Here is a 15,562-nt window from a genome sequence, read left to right as displayed (position 1 = left end):
GGGTAGGGGAACAGTGGGAAAAGGGCATGTGGGGTGGGTGGCGTAGGCTGCAGTCTTTAGGCTCCGGTCTTTAGAACTGTGTTAAATCTGTTGTCCAGCGCAAGCTTCAGGGTCCCTGTAAACGTGTTCTTTCCTGCTTTAATGTTTTTAGAAATAATCGTTTCGTCTTTCCTTAAGGAAACAACCATCATAAAATACTGTTGTCATCACGCGTAAGTGCTACACGCAGTGTCAGGATGGCCGAGTGGTCTAAGGCGCCAGACTTAAGGTATCCTTTCCCGCGTTTGGGGTTTCTGGTCTCCAAGTGGAGGCGTGGGTTCGAATCCCACTTCTGACACGGCTTTCTTTTGTTCCGGTCAGGGTCTATTCAAAGTTTAACCTCCAGGCCCTCAACACCTAAGGTTTCTTCTAGGCCTTGGCCGCCTTAACTCTCCTCCTGCTTTTGCGATCACACCCACTCGCCCCTTCGGCGTCGCCCGGTTTGGGGGGCCCCCAAGTACTGGGCTATCACCCTCTGTTTCAGGACCTTCCCTCTCTTCCGTGTCCGTAGTGCAACCTTTCTGCCTCAAAGATGCCCAGCCCTGAATACTCTTGCCAACGTCCCAGCGCACCGGTACCAATCCCATAGCCAAGCGCAGCAGAGAAAGAGGCATCTCTCGCAACTCAAACCAAACAGTCGACAAATGAAATGTTCTGAACTAGACAATTCTGGAATGTTTCCAGAGCCATTCTGACAAAATTTAGACCTTCTGATGCAGGAGAAAGCCATGCATGGGGCAAGAGCACTGGGGAAGCCGCAGGCCAAGCATCTCCTGGACATCAGGGAGCAAAACCCTCTTTGTCTTGCAGTCTCTCCAGGCAAATCCTCAGTACTAGGAAGCAAAGGAACAATATTTTGAAGACCCAGATATATTTTCACAAAGCAGGTAAAAGGATGATTTGGGGCTGAAAGTCAGTAAATCCATAATGGGCACAAACTAATACAGATTTATATCTATATATCTTCACCTGAAAATGAGATAATGCTGTAACACACCCCAAGGCATGTGGCTTTGGGACTAGGCAGCAAGTGGAAACTGGTAAGACCTCCAGGAGTCTGTTAGTGAAAGGTCCCCAAAGCACGAAGACTTTTTATATCTGGTGCCTAGTCAGTAGAATGAGGAAAATATTAGAAGCAGAAGGAAAGGGGGCCCTTTTTATCTACTGACAGAAAGGTTAGCAATACTGTCACTGTGGTAAGGCAGAAAGTAAAAACTATACCTAAAGAACTGGGTGATTTAGCTAAGGATATTTCCAGGCAACGTATTGAAGGTGACCCCTGGCTTTTTCTAGCTGCCTACAGTAAAAAGGGTGTGTGCCTGTGAGACAGAGAGATTAAACTAAAGAAAGAATCATTAATTTTAAAGGAACCATGACTTGCTGGTTATTTAAAAATAAACTGTCACAGTTTCAGCCTCTCCAGATGACAAACAAGCCTTCAATTAACAAAAAGTCTTCTGGGAAAACATCAGACCCAAGGCATTGTTCAGAAAAGCAGGGTCTAAAGATGAAGCTAAGGGCATGATTGTAAACCCTTTGTTCAGACCTCAGAAAGACTCAGGTGGTGCCTCATACAGACTGATGAATCAACAACCATTCAGATGATTCTAGCCTCAGCTTTCAACCCACCTAGCTGAGTGGATCCCAAATGAGCTATTCCCCCCACCCCACCCCCACGAGGCTGTCAAATTACAGATTTTTGAACAAACCAAGGTACTGCTTTATGTCCCTGGTTTTTCGGGCAATTTCCAACGCAACCATAGTTCTGCAACAATAATCATGACTAAAATATAATATCATAAATTACCACTATAAAAGAGAAAGAAAAGAAATTCAAATAATGGAGCTCAAATTTCAAACAAGACTGAGAGCTTGTACTCATATTTGACATTAGGGGAAGGGAAAGAATCCAGACCTGCTTATTTTGGAACCAACTCCAGGCTCCTCAGGATAAGAATTTCTCTCTATTCTCGACAAGATTGCGTTTATGGAGAAGTATGACTTAGAGTGGTTTTGGAGTATGAATCTAGGGCTTTGAGCTCTATGGAAAGCAGAGAACTAGGCACACTACCCACTGAATTGTGCTGCACTGGAAGCTCTATTAGCCTTCTTTCTGCCCTGTGGTGCGCTGTAATATGTCTCTTTACCTACCCAGTACTAACCCAAGAACCCAGTGCCAACCCGACCACTAGGAAGGTGAAAAAGACTATCTGCAGACTTCCCACAAGGCCAATAAGCTCTTGTGTTCTGACTCTTCCTGGAAGTGAAATAGAATGGGTGGTTTATGGGATCTTTGGCATTCTTGGGATTTCCTCCAGCCTCTTTGAACCTAGCTTTTAAAAGTTATTTATGCCTAGCTGGAAATGTATCTATACCTTCTCAGCTTCTACTGCTGCCTCCTTCCCCTCCTACAAACGAGGAGGCAAAAGTGCTTCTTCCATTACCTGTTAAGGAGTTGAAAGGTCTATAACAATTATGACCACATTGGGCTTTCTTTAGGTTAAAGGAGAGATGTTATGAATTCTAGTTGAGCCCTGTTTGTCAGATACCTGCCTTCAAAAGGAACTACTGGATTACAAAACCGGGACCTTTCTTTGCTTCGTGTACCATCACTTAGTCCAACAGAACCAGCTAGCTACCTATGGATTCAAGGCCATTCCAATGTGTTTGATCACTGTTAGTGTGTACTTGTCATTTGGAAGTAAATGACTATGATGGTTTCTCCACAGAACCTGATGTAGAGCACAGCCACTGAAAATGTGGTCTGCAGATCTCGTGTTTGCTACCAGTCAGCACCATTTTGATATACAGAGATTGTGCCAGAATATAAATCAATTGTATTACTAAGCATTTTCTTTACTTCTGTTGATCGATTGATTCATGATTTATTTATTTTTAATTTGTAGAAAGAGTTCCTTAATGAATGCAGTAGTGTATTTAATTATATTCTGCTGCATATTTACATTTTTGTGAACCAGTAACTGCTGTTCTCTAATCGACAACTTTGCCGAACATCATTATTAGAGAAATGAGTCCTTGGTAGTGCAAATGGTTGAACACTTAGCTGCTAACTGAAATGTTAGAGGCTCAAACACACCCAGAGCCATCTCAGAAAAGGTGATCTGCTTCTGAAACGTCATAGGCTTGAAAACTCCATGGAGCTCAGTTCTACTCTACAACATGTGGGGTCATGATGACTTACAATTGATTGATAACAATTAGTTTGTTTTTTAGTTTGGTATCAGAGAAACATTATGACATCAGAATATAGATCATTATTATGCATTTTACAAAGAGAATTCATTATAGGAGTATGTCATGGATTGAATTGTGCACCCCAAATTATGTGTCAACTTGGTTATGCCATGGTTCCCGGTGTTGTGTTGTTGTCTCCATTTGGTGTAGTTTTCCAAAGCATTGTAAATCTTAATCTCTGCCTGTGGTTAATGAGGTCAGATTCGCTTGTGTTAAAGAGGATTAAGGTGGGATGTAGCACCCTTACTCAGGTCACATCCCTGATCCAATGTAAAGGGTATTTCCCTGGGGTGTGGCCCACATCACCTCTTATTTTAAAAGAGATAAAAGGTAAGGGAAGCGAGCAGAGAGTGGAAGGCTTCATACCACCAAAAAGCAGCACCGCGAGCAGAGCTCATTTTTTGGACCTGGGGTTCCTGTGCAGAGAAGTTCCTAGACCAAGGGAAGATTGATGACAAGGCCCTTCCTCCAGAGCTGACAGAGAGAGAAGGCTTTCCACTACATTTGGTGCCCTGAATTCAGACTTCTAGCCTACTATGGGAGAATAACTTCTCTTTGTTAAAGCCATCCACTTGTGGAATTTCTGTTGTAGCAGCACTAGAAAATCAAGACAGAGTATACGTAGAAGGAGGTCTACAAATTAGCATTCTGAACCTCCTAGACTCCCCAAGAGAAACAGACTATGTTGCCCTTCAGCAGAAACAGTACAATCAAGAAATATCACTGTATCCTTACCTGGCTGCTTGGCATAAACCAAGTTATAGCTTGAAGACAGAGCTGCACCATATTCTCCCCAGAAACAGGTGCCTCTTCAGCCTTACTGGACAGAAGATACGCATTCTGCATAATAGTCTCACTGGGGTGCATCTGTTGGGAGGAATCTATATTTGATGACTGCATCCTAAGTTTGTGAAAGTTTATGGCAAATATATTTGTAATCCCTTTCACACTGGCTATGCCCCTAACAAAAAATGTCTAGAAGTAAATATTTCCTATAAGCTGCTCAAGTTCCAATTTACCTTATTATCCAAGGTTTAAATAGAAAAGAAATTCATGCCCAACCCAAAATAGGAAGGGGTCACACAAATTACAGCCCCAGTGTGCTGATTTATTCTCCATTTGCCCATCCAGGTCCATTTTCTGCTCTGCTCTTTACCTTGGAAGGCTGCTTTGCTTGGGCTTTCTTGGTCCCTGGCTTCTGGCTGGATTCAGAATTCCAATGGGAAGCACTAGCAAGAGATCAGGTGGCAGGAAGAGAGAGAGGTAGATACAAATATTCCTTCCACTCATTCCCTTCGAGGCTGTGTTTCTCCCATGGGCACAGCTCCTGATGGGTGGCTCCTCTGCCATGGCGAGAGCTCTTGCCAGGTTCTGGCAACTCAGCTCCTTCCCCCGCCCCTTTATGCCTAAGGATGCTAAAGACTCCCAGTGTTCTGATCCCTCAGGGTTTCCTCACATCTTATTAGTTTCCTTAACTCTATGAAGAGGCCTTTCAATGATCTCCCCTCAATACACTCTTTGAATGTGTGACCTGCTTCCTGCTGGAATACTGATTAATACAACTCCTGTTGTTGTTATGCACTGTTGAGTCGATTCTGAAGTAGCAATCCCATGCACAACAGAAAAGAACAGTCTCCATTCCTGAGCCATCCTCACAATGATTGTTGCAGCCACTGTGTCAGTCCATCTCTTTGAGGGTCTTCATCTTTTGTGCTGACCCTCTACATGATGTCCTTCTCCAGGGACTGGCCCCTCCTATAACATGTCCAAAGTATGTGAGATGAATTCTCACCAACCTCTCTTCTAAGGAGCATTTTGGCTGTAATTCTTCCAAGACAAATTTGTTCTTTCTTCTGGCAGTCTGTGGTATATTCAATTATCTTCTCCAGCACCACAATTCAAAGCATCAATTCTTCTTTGATCTTCCTTTTTCATTGTTCACATTTTCCATGCATATGAGATGACTGAAAATGTTATGGCTTGGTTCAGATGCACCTTAGTTCTCAAAGTGATATCTTCTCTTTTGAAGACTTTAAAGAGGGCTGTTGCAGCGGATTTGCCCAATGCAATAGGTCAATTTATTTTTTGACCTGTGCTTCCACGTCCATTAATCGTAAATGCAAGTAAAATGAAATTCTTGACAATTTCAATCTGTTTTCTATTTATGATAGTGTTGCTTATTGGTCCAGTTGTGAAGATTTTTTGTTTTCTTTATGTGGAACTGTAATCCATACTACAGGCTGTAGTCTTTGGTCTTCATCAGTAAGTGCATCAAATTCTCTTCATTTTCAGCAAGCAAGGCTGTGTCATCTGCACATTGTAGGTTGTCAATGGGTTGTCAAGGATTGAATTGAGTCCTACAAAAATGTGTGTGTCAACTTGGCTAGGCCATGATTTCCAGTATTGTGTGAATGTCTACCATGAGTCTTCCTCTATTTCTGATGCCATGTTATGCTTTGTATAGTCCAGATTCTCCAATAATTTACTCAGCATACAGATCGAAGAAATATGTTGAAAGGATACAGTGCTGACGGATACATTTCCTGATTTGAAACCACGCAGTATCTGCTTGTTCTGTTTGAAAGACTACCTTTTGGTCTATGTACGGGTTCTGCACGAGCACAATTAAGTGTTCTGGAATTTCCATTCTTCGAATTGTTACCTGTCATTTGTTATGATCCACACAGTTGAATGCCTTTACATAGTCAATAAAATACAGGTAAACATTTTTCTGGCGTGCTCTGCTTTTAGCCAAGATTCATCTGACATCAGCAACGATATCCGTTGTTACACATGCTCTTCCAAATGCAGCTTGAATTTCTGGCAGTTCCTGCCAATATACTGCTACAACCTAGATATACCCAAGTCCACTGCTCATCCTTCCCTTCCTGACCAGTTGTGGGCAGGAGCTTCAAGGACTGGGCCTACCACAACAAGAAATCTGTGACATGAACAGTAATGCTCTTGTATTTTCAATTTCCTCTTTTGAACATAGTCCTAGATTTGGAAATCAGTGCAATATTTGCTCTGCAAACACTCATTACAAGAAATTCCAACTAGGCAAAGATTTCCTTTTGTACAAGAGGAGACAATAAATAACAATACAGATAAGTTTGGGACAATTAAGTATCTGGTTTATTGTCACATAAACAATGGGCCAGGCCAGGTCCTATATTTTCTGAATCCTGATTTAATTGACTCCCCAAATCCTAAAAAGCTCAGTAAACTGGCTGCTGGAGAACAGTGACAAAAATCGCCCCTTACCCCCTCATTCTCCTCACTCTCAGCTGCATTAATATGATCACTTCTTGTTTTGTTTTGTTTTCCCATCCTTTGCATTTATGAACTCCAGGTCACATGGGACATTATTTTGCCTGTCTTTGACCTAAAGAGTGAAGAGGGGGAGTGTGTGATTGCTTTTCTCACTGTGCAAAGGCTTTTGGTAGCCCTGGTGGTGCACCAGTTGAGAGGTATGGCTGCTAATCCGAAAGGTTGGAAATCCGACAGTTGGAAACCACAGGCTACTCCTTTTAAACCATGTAGGGCAGTTTTACTCCCTCCTAGGACATCTCTATGAGTCAGAATGGACTCCATGGTAGCAGTTTTGGTTTTTTGCTTTTGAGACCTTTTGAAGAGCTGACTGACTGGCATGATCTTAAACAGTAGATTTTGCAGCCTCTTTTCTGGAAAACAAGAGAGCTGTATCCCCAGATGGAACAGATGCACAGAGCCTGGATTTCCCACCTCCTAACTAGCGACTCTGAGTCCGAATGGACTCTAGGGCAGTGGGTGGGAACTAGTGAGTGGAAACCCTGCTGTCGCAGTGGTTAAGTGCTAGGGCTGCTAACCAAAGGGTCAGCAGTTTTATCTGCCAGGAGCTCCTTGGAAACTCTATGGGCCAGTTGTACTCAGTCCTATAGGGTCGCTAGGAGTCGGAACCGACTCGATGGCACTGGGTTTGGTTTTGTAGTGGTTTAAGTGCTACAGCTGCTACCCAAAGGGTGAGCAGTTCGAATCCTCCAGGCGCTCCTTGGAAACTCTGTGGGGCAGTTCTATTCTGTCCTATAGGGTCGCAAGGAGTCGGAATCAACTCGATGGCACTGGGTTTTTCTGGGTATGAAGGTAGTGAGGAAAACAATTCTTGCTCCTTTTCAGATGGCCTGTAGGGTAGAACCCCTGACGTGGAACAGGAGGTTTAGGATCCACGGTTGAGTTTGGTTTTTATTCCGCTCTCCTTACATTATGGTTGCTGTTTTTCTACACCGAGTCCCTGAATACCTATTCTGAAGCGTCCCTCAAAGCTCCAGTGATAGCGGAATTTATCTTTTAACAATTTTCTGGTTTCTTTGCCACAGCGCGCTTGGATTTCGACGCCACCCGGTGGAGAAGAAGAAACACAGCCCCAGGATTTCAGACCTGGATCCAGGATGGAAATAATCTTTTAGCTAGCCTCAAAGACCAGGGCATAACAGCAGAAGCCTCTGGATTGAGTTTCTGTTCCCAGGAGGTCGCCTCAGCTCCCCCTTCCAGACTGCTGCACCCTCAGCCTCCCCCCTCAGTCCGGCTCTTCTGATTTCTGGTATCGGGAAAAATGAGACAGAGTTCGCGTGTTTTCCCCCAAGGCTCTAAGAACTGAAGTTCGGAATATCTTGGCTCCAACCCCTGAGAAAAGTACTGCAGAGCGAAGGGCCTGGCTGTAAGTAAAATCAAGAGGGCACCGAAGACCCCACCCCAAACTCCCTATCTTGACAACCAACAGGCGGTTATCACCATTTCTTGTCAACGTGTAGAACCCCAATCTCGACTACACTGGATTGGAGCAAAAGTAGCAGACTCTCAGGATGCATAATAGGGGCCCTGTACTTCCTCTGACAAATGTCCTTGTAGTAGATGTTAAAACTTGCAGAGAGTGTGGAACTTGTTTGAAAACATCCCAGAAAACCAGAGAAGGAATGAGGGTGGAGCATCAAGTTTTCTAGGAACCAAATAAAACTAAAAGCCAGTGTTTGACTGTGTCATTCATCAGCTTCAGGACAAGGGGGGTAATAGCTGCCTTTTAAAGCTATAGGGTTGCTATGAGTTGGAACTGACTTGACCTCAAAGGGTTAGATTTTTTTTTTAAGGCAGGGTTTTTCAAGGGTTAGAGCCCTGGTCTCTTAAACCAGGGGTAGTGAGTTGCAATGTTACTGCCACCTTGGCTGCTTACTTTTCCCCTTGGTTAGGTGCCTTGAAGAGTTATTTTTCCTAGAAAACTGGTAAAGCACCGAAAGGTAGGGGTTCGAAACCTCCAGGCGCTCCTCCGCAGGAGAAAGATGTAGAAATTACAGCTTCAGAAACCATACAGGGTAGTTCTATCCTGTCTTGTAGGGTTGCTATGAGTCGGACTAGAGGGCAACAGATTATTTGGGTTTCCTTAAAGCCAAATCTCTAAGAATCAGAGCCGGTTATTATGCTTTCCTTCTCAGAAAAGGGGAACTCCCTACTAACAAATATAGAGAATTTAAAATGAAAGCTGCCCAGGAAAAACGGAAATAAAGCAGCTGAGTTGTTAATACAGGAAATTCAACTGTAAGAAACCTCCTAAAAGCTACCAGTGCACAGTTAGTGTCAACCTAAGCCAATATAAGGGAGCTAACAAGTGTTTCTTTCTGATAAGATAATTTGTAATTCGTTTAAACCAATTGCAAGTTAGAGTCCTGGCTAAAATAGCCAGCTGTAGACTTAAAGAAACTATATTATAATTGTTGTTTTTATGATCAATTTTTTATCTAATGAACTCTTAGCCTCCCTGACAACAGGAATCATGTTAAACCAGCAGGCCTGCCAGAGAAAAGACTAGAGGATCTGCTCCACTAAAAATTACAGGTTAGGAAAGCCCATGAGGCGGTTCTACTCTGTCCTGTAGGGTTGCTATGAATTGGAATCCACTCAAGGGCATGCAACAGCAACGAAAATACATTCTTAAAGATTCGTGATGAAAAGGCACACAAAAAGGTAAATGGAATATTTCCTGGATTATAAAAAGCTCATTGTTTTCCTGAAATGGCAAAAAGAGGCAAAACCATATCCCTTTCTTTCTGGAAAAGAATAAATACAGCCTTGAGTCTTTGATCCTTCAGAATCATCTTTTTGAGAGAGAATTTGAGTATCACAAGCAATTTCTGTTTGCTACCAGGTCTTCATCTCCTCCTTAAAAAGCAGGCTAAAGACCCAGTGATTTTTCTGTATTTTTATAACTATTATAAATACAGTATATGTCTATTTTCATGTTCTTGCCCAATATTCAAAACATTGATAATATTGTCTATTAGCCACCCCTCCTCTGAACTATTTCCAGCCACTCATAATGGCCTTATCATCTTTATCTGGTTTTCTATCAGTCAGGGTCTCAACAGGAGAGAACATGTTCCAATTGGGATGACTCAAGAAGGATTTTAAAAAGGACTGCTTAATTAGGGGGCCCTGGTGCTGCAGTGCTTAAATCCTTTGTCTGGTAACCACAGGCACTTGGAATCCACCAGCTGCTTCTTGCAAACCCTATGTGCTTGTTCTATTCTGTGGTCTGAGTTGGAACAGACTCGGTGGCAACTGGATACGTATTTACATATGTACATGCACTCTTCACTGGTTTGCTCCTCTAGAGAACCCAGCCTAAGATAGTGTTATTTCTTCAAAATTAAATCAATCAGTCAAACAAATGACACAAAAACACCTACAGAAGAGTGTAAGAGGCAGCAATAGCTCCTTTGTATTTAGTTCGAATGAGAGAGAAATGAGAACAAAAGGCAGTGCTAATGAGATATTTACAAGACATCAGACCACCGAGTCTCTCTGAAGTCTTTCATTCCTCAATGTACTTTGTACTTGGTAGATGCATAACAAATACTTGCCAGTGAGAGAATGAAATTCCTGGTGGAGTTATTTCTCAGAACCTAATATTTCCACAGTAACTTTTTTTGTGTGTGGAACTTCAAAATTAGAGAAGGGTAATAATTTTTTTTTTTTTTTTTAATAAGCCAGCCAGGATTTGAACTTGGATTCTTCTGATCCGTAGTCAGACGCATTATCCATTGCGCCACTGGCCCAAACAGAGAAGCAGCATCGTAGTAATTTCTAGGCGCCCTTGAGTGGGTTCTGATTCATAGGTACCCTATGTACAAGAAAACGAAACACTGCTCTGTCCTGCGCCATCCTCACAGTCGTTATGCTTGAACCCATTGTTGTAGTCACTGCTCAACATGTCTCATTGAGGGTCTTCCTCTTTTTCTCTGACCCTCTACTCTAGGAAGCATGATGCTCTTCTCCAGGGACTGGGCCCTCCTTGTAGCATGTTCGAAGTGTGTTAGATGAAGTGTTGCCATCCTCTCTTCCAATGAACATTCTGGCTCTACTTCTTCCAAACAGATTAGATCGTTCTTCTTGCAGTCCGAGGTATATTCAATATTCTTCATCAACACCATAAATCAAAGGCTTTGTTTCTTCTTCCATCTTCCTTATTCAGTGTCTAGCTTTCACATGCATATGAGGTGATTGAACCTTGGCTTGGGTGGGGCGCACCTGAGTCCAATTGTGAGGATTGTTGTTTTCTTTATGTTGAAGTGAAATCCACACTGAAGGCTGTAGTGTTTGATTTTCATCAGTAAATGTGTCAAGTCCTCTTCACTTTGAGCAAGCAACATTGTGTCCTCTGTATAGGACAGACTGTTAATGCGTCTTCCTCCAATCGTGACGCCACATTCTTCTTCATATAGTCCAGCTTCTTGGATTATTTGCTCAGCATACAGATTGAATAAGTATGGTGAAAGAATACAACCCTGACGCATAGCTTTCCTGACTTTAAACCACGCAGTATCCCCTTGTTCTGTTCTAAGAACTGTCTCTTGGTCTAAGCACAGGTTCCTCATGAGCACGATTAAGTGTTCTGGAATTTCCATTCTTTGCAATGTTATTCATAATTTGTTATGATTGACGGAGTAGAATACCTTCACATAGTCAAAAAAAACATGGTAGTCCTTGGGGATACCAAAAAAACACGCATTGATAATACCCTGATCAAATTCTTCCCCAAATGGGGAATTGTTTATTAAAAAGAAAAGATGCCCATCTGGATAATGTTTTACATTAGAGTCTTAGGCTTTGATTGGGGAAGAGTATTTGCTGATTCTTCAGGCTTTTTTTTTTTTTTTTCAGGCTAGGGACTGAGCTGGGCCATCCAGTGCAACAGTACTATCTGTTATTTCCCACTCATCCTGAATTCTGGGGAGCTCAACTACAATACAGAATGGTAATTAATGTCAGTCACACCCATGAGACCTAATGTCACCCACTTGCAAAAATGGTTTAGACAAATTCCATCGTTCACTTTAATAGGATGACTCTTGCCATTAACTCAGATTTAGCTTAGAAAAAGCACTGCTGGTGCCCTTTAAAAGTTTAGACTAATCTAGCATGTCCTTTGTTAATACTTTTACCATATGGCTTCATTTACCCTCAAGCTCCCTAGAATTTTTTCATCCTCTCTCTCTGATGTGGCCTGGGAACATTGCCTTAATTTGCCCCACCTCTTATGTAAGGTGGCACTAGGACCTCGGAATGTCTTTTGATTTATATGTTGACTTTTTGAAATTAGCAAGAACCTTTAGTGCTCTTCTCTCCACCACCTGACTTCCTACACAGGAGTTATCTATTTACGCCAGATGCAGGAATTTTGGTTTCTAGAGAAAGACCAGAAAATATTTACATCGGCATGGACTTGGGTGGAAGCTAAGAACGTGAGGTGAATATATATTTTAGAAAGCACCATCAAATCTGTTTCTTCCAGCATAGCGTTACGATTGATCAGGCTAATCATTTAAATATTATCCCAAATGCTTGATAGAAATTAAATAAAGATAAAAATCTATTTGCAAAAATTAAAAAAAAAAAAAACACAGGTAAACATCTTTCTGCTATTGTCTGCTTTCAGCCATGATCCATCTGACATCCCTTGTTCCACACCTCTTCTGAATCTGGCTTGAATTTATGAAAGTTTCCTGTTGATTTACTGTTGCAACCACTTTTGAACGATTTTCAGCAAAATTTTCCTTTTGTGTGATATTGATGATATCGTTTGATAATTTCTGCAATCTTTTGGATCACCTTTCTTTGGAATGGATACAAATATGGATTTCTTCCAGTCATTTGAATAGGCAGCTGTCTTCCAAGGATCTTGATTTAGGTGACATTGCGACCTAAATCAAGTGCTGCATCCGTTATGGCTGTAGAAAAGGAAGCAGTGGGATTACTGTGTCGTTCTAAATGCAACTATGTGAAGACCTTCTTTTAGCTTGATTTTCTTCAGTCAATGGGAATTTGAACCCAAGAAGCCTCAGAATTGAAACAAAACAAGGTTCTATTGGTTCCCTTGACTTAGTTTAGTCATCCAAAACAATTTCTTCCAGGGCAATGAGAAATCCATTGTTAGGTAACTTGTAAAAGATCCAAGGGAAAGTTTAATACCTAAAAAAGTAGCTTGCACTACAATATGGTAATTAGTAGGCAGAGGTGGAGATGAAGACATCAAAGTTAATGCTCCTAGTTCCAAAGGGTGACCCCAATGAAATTCTAGTCCCTCATCTTAACCACTCAACCACAACTACAGATGCCCATAGGTTCTTTACAATGTACTCTGTTACCATATATCATCTATTCCATGCTTTTTAATAAGGATGTAATAATAATGGATAGTAACTAATAACAACAACAAAACATATTTCAGAACTGTTTTTAAACAGAATCCAATCAAAGGCCATTCATTTATTTCATTGTTTCCTCAATCTCTTTTAAATTAGACCAGCATTGTATCATTTTTTGTTGTTTTTGCTTTGTTTTGACATTGACTTTTTTAAAAAGTCCAAGCCAAATGTCTCGTTGTGTCCTCACACAATCTTTTAATTTATTCCTCTATTTCCTGTACATAAACATAAAGAAAAATATAAACTTAAAGAAAACAAAAATCCTCACAACTGGACCAATGAGCAATATCAGGATAAACGGAGAAAAGATTGAAGTTGTCAAGGATTTCATTTTACTTGGATCCACAATCAACAGCCATGGAAGCAGCAGTCAAGAAATCAAGAGATGCACTACATTTGGCAAATCTTCTGCATAGGACCTCTTTAAAGTGTCGAAGAACAAGATGTCACCTTGAAGACAACAGTGCGCCTTACTCAAGCCATGGTATTTTCAATTGCATCATATGCATGTGAAAGCTGGGCAAGGAATACGGAGGAACGAAGAAGAATTGATGCCTTTGAATTGTGGTATTGGCGAAGAATATTGAATATAACATGGACTGCCAAAAGAATGAACAAATCTGTCTTAGAAGAAGTAAAACCAGAATGCTCCTTAGAAGCAGGTATGGCGAGACTGCACCTTATGTACTTTGGATATGTCAGGAGGGATGAGTCCCTTGAAAAGGACATCATGCTTGGCAGAGTACAGGGTCAGCGGAAAAGAGGAAGACCCTCAGTGAGGTGGATTGACACAGTGGCTGCAACAATGAGCTCAAGCATAACAAGTATTGTAAGGATGGCGAAGGACCGGGCAGTGTTTCATTCTGTTGTGTATAGGGTCCCTATGAGTTGGAACCAACTCCACAGCACCAAGCAACAACAACCACAACATTTCCTGTACAGTGGAAGTCTAAAGGATTGATTCTATCCTTTTGATTAACTGATTAGATTCATGTTAACAAATTTTGACCTGATACTGTGTACTTTAAACAGTACTTACCTCACATCAAGAGGCACTAGTCAGTATATCCCAATGATAATGAAAATAAAGTAGTGCTCCCAGGGTTCTCTCTGTTTTCACTTTCCAATTGGCAAGTAATTGGTGAGTGGTAAGTTTAGTACCTTGCACCTGTTACTTTGCCTAATGGTTTTAAGATCGCTAATGTTCTTTGCCTAGGTCTACTATTTCTCTGGGGGTTGGAGATAGTGATTGTTTTCATTCTACCATTCCTTCTACATATGTGAGAGTCATTCTGGTCATGGTTGTTGCCCTTTTTCTTGCCCCGCTCTCCCTCCTACGAAACCCTGGTGGCATAGTGGTTAAGTGCTACTGCTGCTACCCAAGAGGTCGGCAGTTCAAGTCCGCCAGGCGCTCCTTGGAAACTCTGTGGGGGCAGTTCTACTCTGTCCTATAGGGTCGCTATGAGTAGGAACGGACTTGAGGGCAATGGGTTTTTTTGGGTGCTCTCCCTCGGAAGAGCGGGACAGTATGCAGACTGTAAACCCTCCAGCGGTTCTCAAACTCGAGTGCATACAGGAATCACCTGGATAACTTGTTAAAACCCGGATTCGGGGCCTCACCTCCAGAGATGCTAATCCAGCAAATGGAGGGTGGCCTGGAGCTGCGGAATGTACAACTAAAAATTTGCGTTTTTAAGCGGCTCCCAGGGGCTGCTGCGGGTCCAAAGAGGAAATTTTGAGTAGCGCCCACCCAGAGAATGGACAGGCTCTACAGTGGTAATGAGATATAAACAAAAGACACCTGGATAAAACAAAGGAAACAAAAAGAAAGGCAAAGAATGTGGAGGGGAAATATATGGAGAATAAACTCTTAGGGTGAAAATGAGTAAATTTCTTATTTCCGGCTTTAACCAAGGAAAGTATTAAAAGGGAGCAGAAATGCCACTACGAACAAAACGTTTTTGGATTCTTCCAATAGAAATACAAATGCTGTCGAGCAACCACGAAGGGATTCAAACCCTCAGTCTCCTGACCCGAAGTCAGACCTGCCTTATCCCTTAGGCCACATAGTTTCCTCACAGTAGATTCTGAAAACGTTTTTCAAAAGGAAAATAATCTGCTGCTCTTCATCTGTGCGATAAAAGTATATATTAGGGGAAAAAATTAACCTAATGATCAAATATACTGTAATATTACAACTGAATAACCACCAAGGAGAGGAATATAATGCTAAAATGATTGAAATATGGTGATATTAATAGATAGAATGCTTTAATTGACAGTGTGCTTTATCTTTTTACCGGAATTAGGGAGAACGGCCGCGCCAGGGAGGAAATGCTTGAGCTGAGAGCTGAAGGAGGAGAGGGGTAAACTTAGCCAAGACAAAACCGAGTTACTTTACAGATCCAGGGAACCTCCACTCCCTTGCTTTCCGGGTAAAGATTGATTGTGGATTTAACATAAAAATTCACTTTTTCGTCCCCGGAAATCACAGTCGAATAATTCTAAAATACAAATTCACATAGGACAAAAAT

The 15,562-nt window shown here is 41.8% G+C and overlaps 1 non-coding gene across 1 annotated transcript; it reads left to right on the top strand.

The window, feature by feature from the left end:
- Window positions 1-230: 230 nt before the first annotated feature.
- On the top strand, window positions 231-337 carry TRNAL-UAA (transfer RNA leucine (anticodon UAA)). Its single transcript has 2 exons — window positions 231-268; window positions 292-337. It is a non-coding gene; the product is annotated as a tRNA-Leu (tRNA).
- The last annotated feature ends 15,225 nt before the right edge of the window (window positions 338-15,562 follow it).

Source organism: Elephas maximus, chromosome 1 (genome assembly GCF_024166365.1).
Source record: "Elephas maximus indicus isolate mEleMax1 chromosome 1, mEleMax1 primary haplotype, whole genome shotgun sequence".
NCBI classification, from domain to species: domain Eukaryota; kingdom Metazoa; phylum Chordata; class Mammalia; order Proboscidea; family Elephantidae; genus Elephas; species Elephas maximus.
The sequence above is the reverse complement of the archived record's forward strand: the minus strand, read 5'-3'. Positions and strand labels throughout refer to the sequence as shown.